Raw genomic sequence first — 6915 nt, 5'->3', positions numbered from 1 at the left:
CTCCACTTGTTGATGCTAGTTTCTATATTAGTAATCTTTGTAGTGACAGTGGCAGAAACTCAAGTGTAACTAGCTTAAGAAAAAAGGGGGAGGGTAGAATTATTGGAAGGATCCTCGGTAGCTTACATAAGAATTACAGCAGATTTGGAAACTTCTGTGACTGGAACTGGGGAATTGACCATCTGGTTCTGTCTCCTGTTCTGGATTCTCTCTGTGTGTTGGCTTCCTTTGCTCAGACTCTTCCACGTGGCTGTAGGAAGCTATGGGTCAGATCCTTACATCTCACAATCGAAGCACAAAGAGAGGTTCTTCCTTTCTTGCTCCAGGAGAAAAGTACTGGAGAAGGGCTCTGATTAGCAGGGCTTGGACCATTGGTTGGGGCCGGGGGTGGTGTGGGGTGGGGGGGTGGGGTGGGTTGACATTAACTCACTGGCCTACTTTTCAAGTACAGGGAACTCTGATATCCTCTGTGTACCATATAATGATAGTTGCTCAATTCATGAGTAGTATCTTGTTTGTATTTACAGATGGTCAAAATTAAATATCCCAACAGTTTTGAAACCATACCTGAGCAACTGAGGTTATTCTTTTAATGGTAACAATAAAAACCATCATCCATTGTCCTCAGAGACAACCAACTTTCCTTCACAGATAGTGCTGCCAATTTTTCTTGCTGATGCCAGCCTTCTGGCTTTGGAAAAACAGTCACGTTCTGCCCAAATTATGCTTTTGATGAATGTGGTTCCTGGATATTCAGCTGGGACAGTGATCTACAGAGACAGCAACTGAAATGGCCAATCACAGGAGCCACTGAATCATGCCTGAGTGCAGGTGTGTGATTAACAGCAGGTGCTGAAGATGTCAGAGCTGGCAGTAATTGGAGTCTTCCTCCTCACCTTAGCAATGCAGTAGGTTTCCATGGAACGGAAATTTCTGGAGAAAAATAAACTTTGTCACGAAACAGCTGCTCCCTGGATACTTAGAATAGAAAGCTTTGCAGTGGGAGTTACTTTGTAAAGGCCTATTTTCTGTTTTGCTAACTTGGCTGTGAATCCCTTTAGATCAGGAACCGGAGTTTGTACTTCTTTATGTACTCGTCCTGAAGCAGTTTTGTGTACACAGAGCTGAGCTGGAGTGAGAGGGTCATAATGAATGTTGGGGTCCTGCTACTCCTGGCTTTAGAAAGTGCATGGAAAAGGCTCTCCAGTCTCAGCTGGGGTAAGCATTGATCTTGGAGCCAGTGAGTACCTGGTTTCTGGTTCTCATTCTTACCTTGACTAACCTTTTGAGCAAGGATATGTATTAAATCTACAAACATTTGACTGAGTGACTATTATATGCTAGGACCTGGGAGTAATGGTGAACTTGGTAACATCCCTTTCTTAAGGGAGCTTTTATTTATTGTAGCAGAAGAATATGGAACACAAACAAGATAATAAGCAAAATAATTATAGCTCTGCCCTGGTTGGTATAGCTCAGTGGATTGAGCGCGGGCTGTGAACCAAGTAGTACAGGTTTGATTCCCAGTCAAGGCACATGCCTGGGTTGCAGGCCACGTCCCCAGTTGGGGCTACGTGAGAGGCGACCACACATTGATATTTCTCTATCTCTCTCCCTCGCTTCCCCTCTCTAAAAATAAATAAATACAATCTTTAAAAAAAGTTTGTAAAAGATAATTATAGCTGATCAAAAGTTTCCTGAAGGAAAGGGTGATATGACAGAGAGCAACTGGAGAAGCCTTTTAAGATAGGAAGGAAAGGGGTGAGATGCATGGGAGTTAGGAACACAGGCTCTGCAGTAAGACGGTCTGAGGTTCAGACCTCAACCTTCCACTTACCATCTGTTTGTCTTCGGAAGAGTATTGTAACCTCTCTGAGTCTCAGTTTAGGTTGTTGCAAAAATTAAAAAAATACAGACAAAATGCATGATAAGCACTTGTTATAATGTATTCTGGCCATTGTCGTCTGGGTTGTGACAAAATCATTTTGAATGTCTTTTCTAGAAAGTTCTATATTTTTGTGGTCCAATTTTCTTTTTTTCTTTAAAGAGAAGGAAAAAAGAAAATTTTCTCATCACTTTTCAGGTTTCAAAAGCTTTCAGTGAGTAAAAGATGGGTAATTGCCATTTCTACTTAACTTTGTAGTCTCCAAGCTGAATGTCTTTAAATAGGAAGAAGCAGCCATAAGTGTTGCAAAGTTCAAAATCTATTACCTAAAGGATATGGTTAATATCGCCCATCTTGAAGTGTAATTGTCTTTTTAAGAGCGGAGCTGGCTAAAGAAAGCCTTGGTTGATTAAAATAAATTCTAAATCAACCATTAAATAAAAATTGCTCTTAATTTAATTCATTGCATATGGTTCCAGGGTGTGACAAACCAAAGGATTTGTGGGGTGAACAGAATAGATTTATTGTTTCTCTGCATTTATGTGTAAACAGATTAGAATGAATGGTTTCTCACACGACACTGTTCAGAGACCCTGAAGTGCACACCACCCCACTGGTGGTGTGGCTGCGGCAGCTCGTCCCAGGGGTCTGCAAGGCAGGAGCACATTGTAGAAAAACTCTAGCCCAAGAGCAGATAGTGTGTTTTCCTCCTGACTCTGCTGTTTCCTCATAGTGTGGATGAATCTGTGCATCCCTCACTCCTACCTCCTCACAAACATTTTAGGCATTCTCTATTTACATATATTATCTATGAAATCAATTCCAGAGAGGCTGAAATGTCTTCCTTATGAAGTCTCTTCTTTGGTTTCAAAGCAGTGTCCCCATAAGAGTTTTGCTTAAAGGCTTATGGAGGGAAGAACTTATAAGAGAACTGCTCTTGCTTGTCAATATACTAGAGTTGTAAGTTAAAGGTACCAGTCACCCCCCTTTGCTATGTATTGGAGTTAACATAGTTAAGAACAACCTGGGCCATATGGGTTTGAAATGAAGCTTTATTAATTGCCCGATAATTGTCCCCTCCCCCCATATGGTCCTGATGTATTTGACTGAATGGTGCTGAAGGACATGACTGAGATCAGGTGCTCAAATGAGGCTTCCTAGTTCCCTGCCCTCTAGGGCCTCTGGACGGAGATTAGGGCTGGTGTGATCTACCCATTTACCCGTCACTGGCATAGAAGCTGGGGAATTGCACATCTCACTGGCTGGGACAGTTCCTGCTGGGCCAACTGCATAGTGACAAGCAGGAAAGGACAGGGGGATAAGGATTGAGAGAGAGAGAATGAGAGAGAGAGAGAGAGAGAGAGAGGGAGAGAGAGAGAGAGCATGCACACGAGAGAGATCTCTGCTCTAATGAGCTGCCCACTAGTTCACAGAGTTCCTGATGGAGGATCGCTTGTCTATGCCTGTAAGAAGAGGTGCTCAGCAAACAGTGCATTTCTTTCCCCATTTTCACTTTTGTTTTCTTTTTATGTATTTACATCTTCATTAGTTCAAGTTCTTAGGTGGCTCACACTCTGGTATCCTGTGTTCGTGCTGTTAGTTTGGCTCATTTTCCAAGTACTTTTTGACTTTTCCATGATTCTCTAATGTGCCCACCCCTATTTCCTCAGCCTTCAACTAGTCTCAAGAATTACTTCTCTGATGTTTGTGTTTAATTATGCCATAACATTTTTTTTTCGTAATAATCTTTGATGCCTTAACACAAAGTTGCAATTCATATAAAAATTTCGGGTTTCAAGGTAGGCAAGTGGAGAAAATGTTTTAGTTACAGAAAATTTCTCTGCCCCTCAAATTATGTAGAATCATGCTCTGCTTATACACAAAATTGCTCTTTGCCATGGCCATCATAGATTTTGTCCTTACCTGAATCTCTGACAAACTGAATCTGATTGCTTCCAAAGTCGTATAAGGAACCGAAAAAAACAACGTTATTCTCTCCATTTGACAGTCTCTAATTCAGAATGAGAAGGATTGAAGGAGCTGAGGATGTTTAGTGTAAAAAAGATAAACTACCTGGGGGAATGTGATATGTGTCATGTATTTAAAATCTATTGTTTGGAGAGGGTTTGTTCTGTCACATCCAAAGGGTATGACTGGGAGCTTTTCATTGACTCATTTGCAGACTTGGAGAATTCTTCATCCAGGGAATAGACTGCCCTTACTTCTTGACCTTGAAGATGTTTAAGCAGAGACTAAGTGACTACCTGCCACAGTGCTGCGGGGTGTCCTCTGTGTGGAGAAAAGGTTAGCCTAATGATTTCTAGGTTTCTTCCCATGCTGAGATCTAATGGTGCTTGTCTTTTCTCTCCTCTACCAGTTGTCTTTCCTGCTTAAGGTCTGGAGAAGCATTTGAAGAAAAGCACTAGAAACTTCATACTTCTACAGTTGCCAGATTTCTTAGCTTTGTTATAGGCAAAACAACTCCTAGAAGCCTTGGCCATGAGATATTAGAATAAGCTTATAAAGGACCTGATAAACCAGGGGGTATTGTGCTAATATTCAAAAGGTATCTTAGAATTGTAAGAATTTCAGAATATTCATGTCAGCCTACATGACTAATTTTTAAAAATTTTTAATTGAATTTATTGAGGTGATATTGGTTAATAAAATTATATGCATTTCAGGTGTACAATTCTATAATACATCATCTATTTATTGTGTTGTGTGTTCACCAGCCCAAGTCAAGTCTCCTTCCATCACCATTTCCCCTATTAATCCTGTTCTACCTCTCTGCCACCTCCTCTCCCTCTGGTAATCACCATGGTCTGACTAATTTTGTTGACAACAGTCCTCCAATTCTTAATGCTTGATTCACTTTAAATGAACTTTTAATAATTCAAGTATATATATACAGGGAGATGCACAAGTCTTAAGTGCAAGCTTGATGGGCTATCACAAAGTGATCACCTTGCAGATCAAGTAATTTGATATGATGCCAGGATTAGAACTGCACCCCCAAAGTCCCCACCCTGCCCACCTGGGTTCTTTCCCAGTCTTTATCCCACCATCTCCTCTCCAAAGTTAGTCATATCCAATTTGTAACATTACAGGTGGGTTTTGCCTAGTTTTGAGTTTTATGTAATCACACCAGCAGCATGTAAGCATTCCAGTTGCTTCACATTCTTCACAGCCCTTCGCATTACAGTGTGCTTTTACTTTAGCCATATTGGGGGGGTGTCATGATGGCACACCAGTTTTTAAACTGGTGCATTTTTCCTGCTGACTAAATGAAGTTGAACACTTTTACTAATGTTTGTTGACATTTCAAATGTCTTCATTTAAAGAGAACCTGTTTATGTATTTTTCTTTATTTTCTACTGGATTGTCTGCCTTTTTGACTTGCAGATGTTCTTTATATATGTTAAATGAGTATTTTGTTGTTATATATTAAAAATATTTTTCTACTATATGTTTTTCATTTTATTGTGTTGATGATATATTCTTACTGAAAAGAAGTTCTTAATTTTAATATAGCCCAATTATCCTTTAAATGCTTTTTGTATACTATTTCAGAAATCTTTCCCTACATGAAGTTTATGAAACTAGTATCTTACATATCATCTATTGCTGTCACTTTAACATTTGTACTTAGATCTAAAATCTACCTGGAGTTAATTTTTGTCTGTGATGTGAGAGAAGGGCCACGTTTCCCCTCCACCCCCCATAAGAATATCCAGTCTGTCTAGGAATGAGCCTTCCCAGCATATCCAACCAAAAGGTTGGTCATCAATGCATCCTTTAGATTGATTTATGACCAAAAAGGGGAACTGTGGATGAAAAAGGGAGTTCTATGGAAAGTAACCTCGCAGGGTGATCTGATCATAAATTCCTAACTGGGCAGGTCATGGTGGGTAGTTGTGTTCCAGGCCTGTAACTTTTTTAGTGAAAGGTTTTAAGCTGCTCTGTCTGTTGTTCTTGCCCACCTGGGTTCGCACACCTTTGAAATACCAGAAGTAATATCCCTTGAAGGGAATATTTATAACCCTCAAGAGAGGATATAATCTTGTTAACTGTCCTGTAATCCAATTCCTGCCTTGCTTCCGCTAATCTTATGTTCCCTCCTGAATTTCAAGTATATAAAAGAAGCTGTAAAACTGTTAATCTGTGAAGCATTTGAGGTCTTCCTCTTTGGCTCAAATAAACTCTTATAAAAATTCTCAAAAAAAAGAAAAAAGAATATCCAATTTGCCCTCAACATTATTGAAAATAAATTTCCCCTACTGATATGCAGTGCTAGCCTTGATATAAATTAATTGTCCATAAAACTGTGGAACTGTTTCTGGACTCTCTTGTTGCAGTGGTCTGTGTGTCTATTTTGCCTTAATTACCATAGCTTTATGTAAGTCTCGATATCCAGTAGTATAATTCCTCTAATTTTGATCTTCTTTCAGATTGTCTTGACTGTTCTTGGCCTTAGCATTTCCATATAAAATTGTGAATCAGTTACAATTTCTGTGATTTAAAAACAAACTGCTGGGTTTTGGAGATAACTGGTTAAATCATTAACCCATCCAATCTAAGTTTTATAGGTTTTGTGCAGAGGTCATGTATATTTTTTATTAGATTTATTCCTAGGTGTTTAATTTTTTCTTTTTTTTCTTATAGCCATTTTCAGGGACCTTAATGACTTCAATGTCTTTAACCCTTGAAATGTGGCTTTACTATTGCCAGCTTTCTCTAAATTTCTGTAGAAACACATTCAGGTAGGCAGACTTATTGGCTGGCTTAAGTTTTCTTTTTAAATGCAGATGTCACTTAAAATATTATATTCTATTTATTTGCTTGTACATAGAATTATTTCCATATTTTTTACATCTCCCTTTTATCTAGGAAACTTGCTAAATTCACTTATGAATTACAATAATAGCTGCAGATTCCTTTGGATATTTTTACCTGCACATGGCATCTGCAAACAGTGACAGTGGTTTGATTTTCATTTCTCCTCCCATTTTCCTCCTCCTCCCTGCCTT

At 39.2% G+C, this 6915-nt stretch overlaps 1 non-coding gene across 1 annotated transcript; it reads right to left on the bottom strand.

The window, feature by feature from the left end:
* Positions 1-6542: 6542 nt before the first annotated feature.
* Positions 6543-6672, bottom strand: LOC123821196. Its single transcript, XR_006786061.1, has one exon. It is a non-coding gene; the product is annotated as a small nucleolar RNA SNORA33 (small nucleolar RNA).
* Between the last annotated feature and the right edge of the window lie 243 nt (positions 6673-6915).

Source organism: Phyllostomus hastatus, unplaced genomic scaffold (assembly GCF_019186645.2).
Source record: "Phyllostomus hastatus isolate PE091 unplaced genomic scaffold, TTU_PhHast_1.1 phas_contig_38, whole genome shotgun sequence".
Taxonomy (NCBI): Eukaryota; Metazoa; Chordata; class Mammalia; order Chiroptera; family Phyllostomidae; genus Phyllostomus; species Phyllostomus hastatus.
Note: the sequence above shows the minus strand (reverse complement) of the source record. Positions and strands in the feature narration are given on the sequence as shown.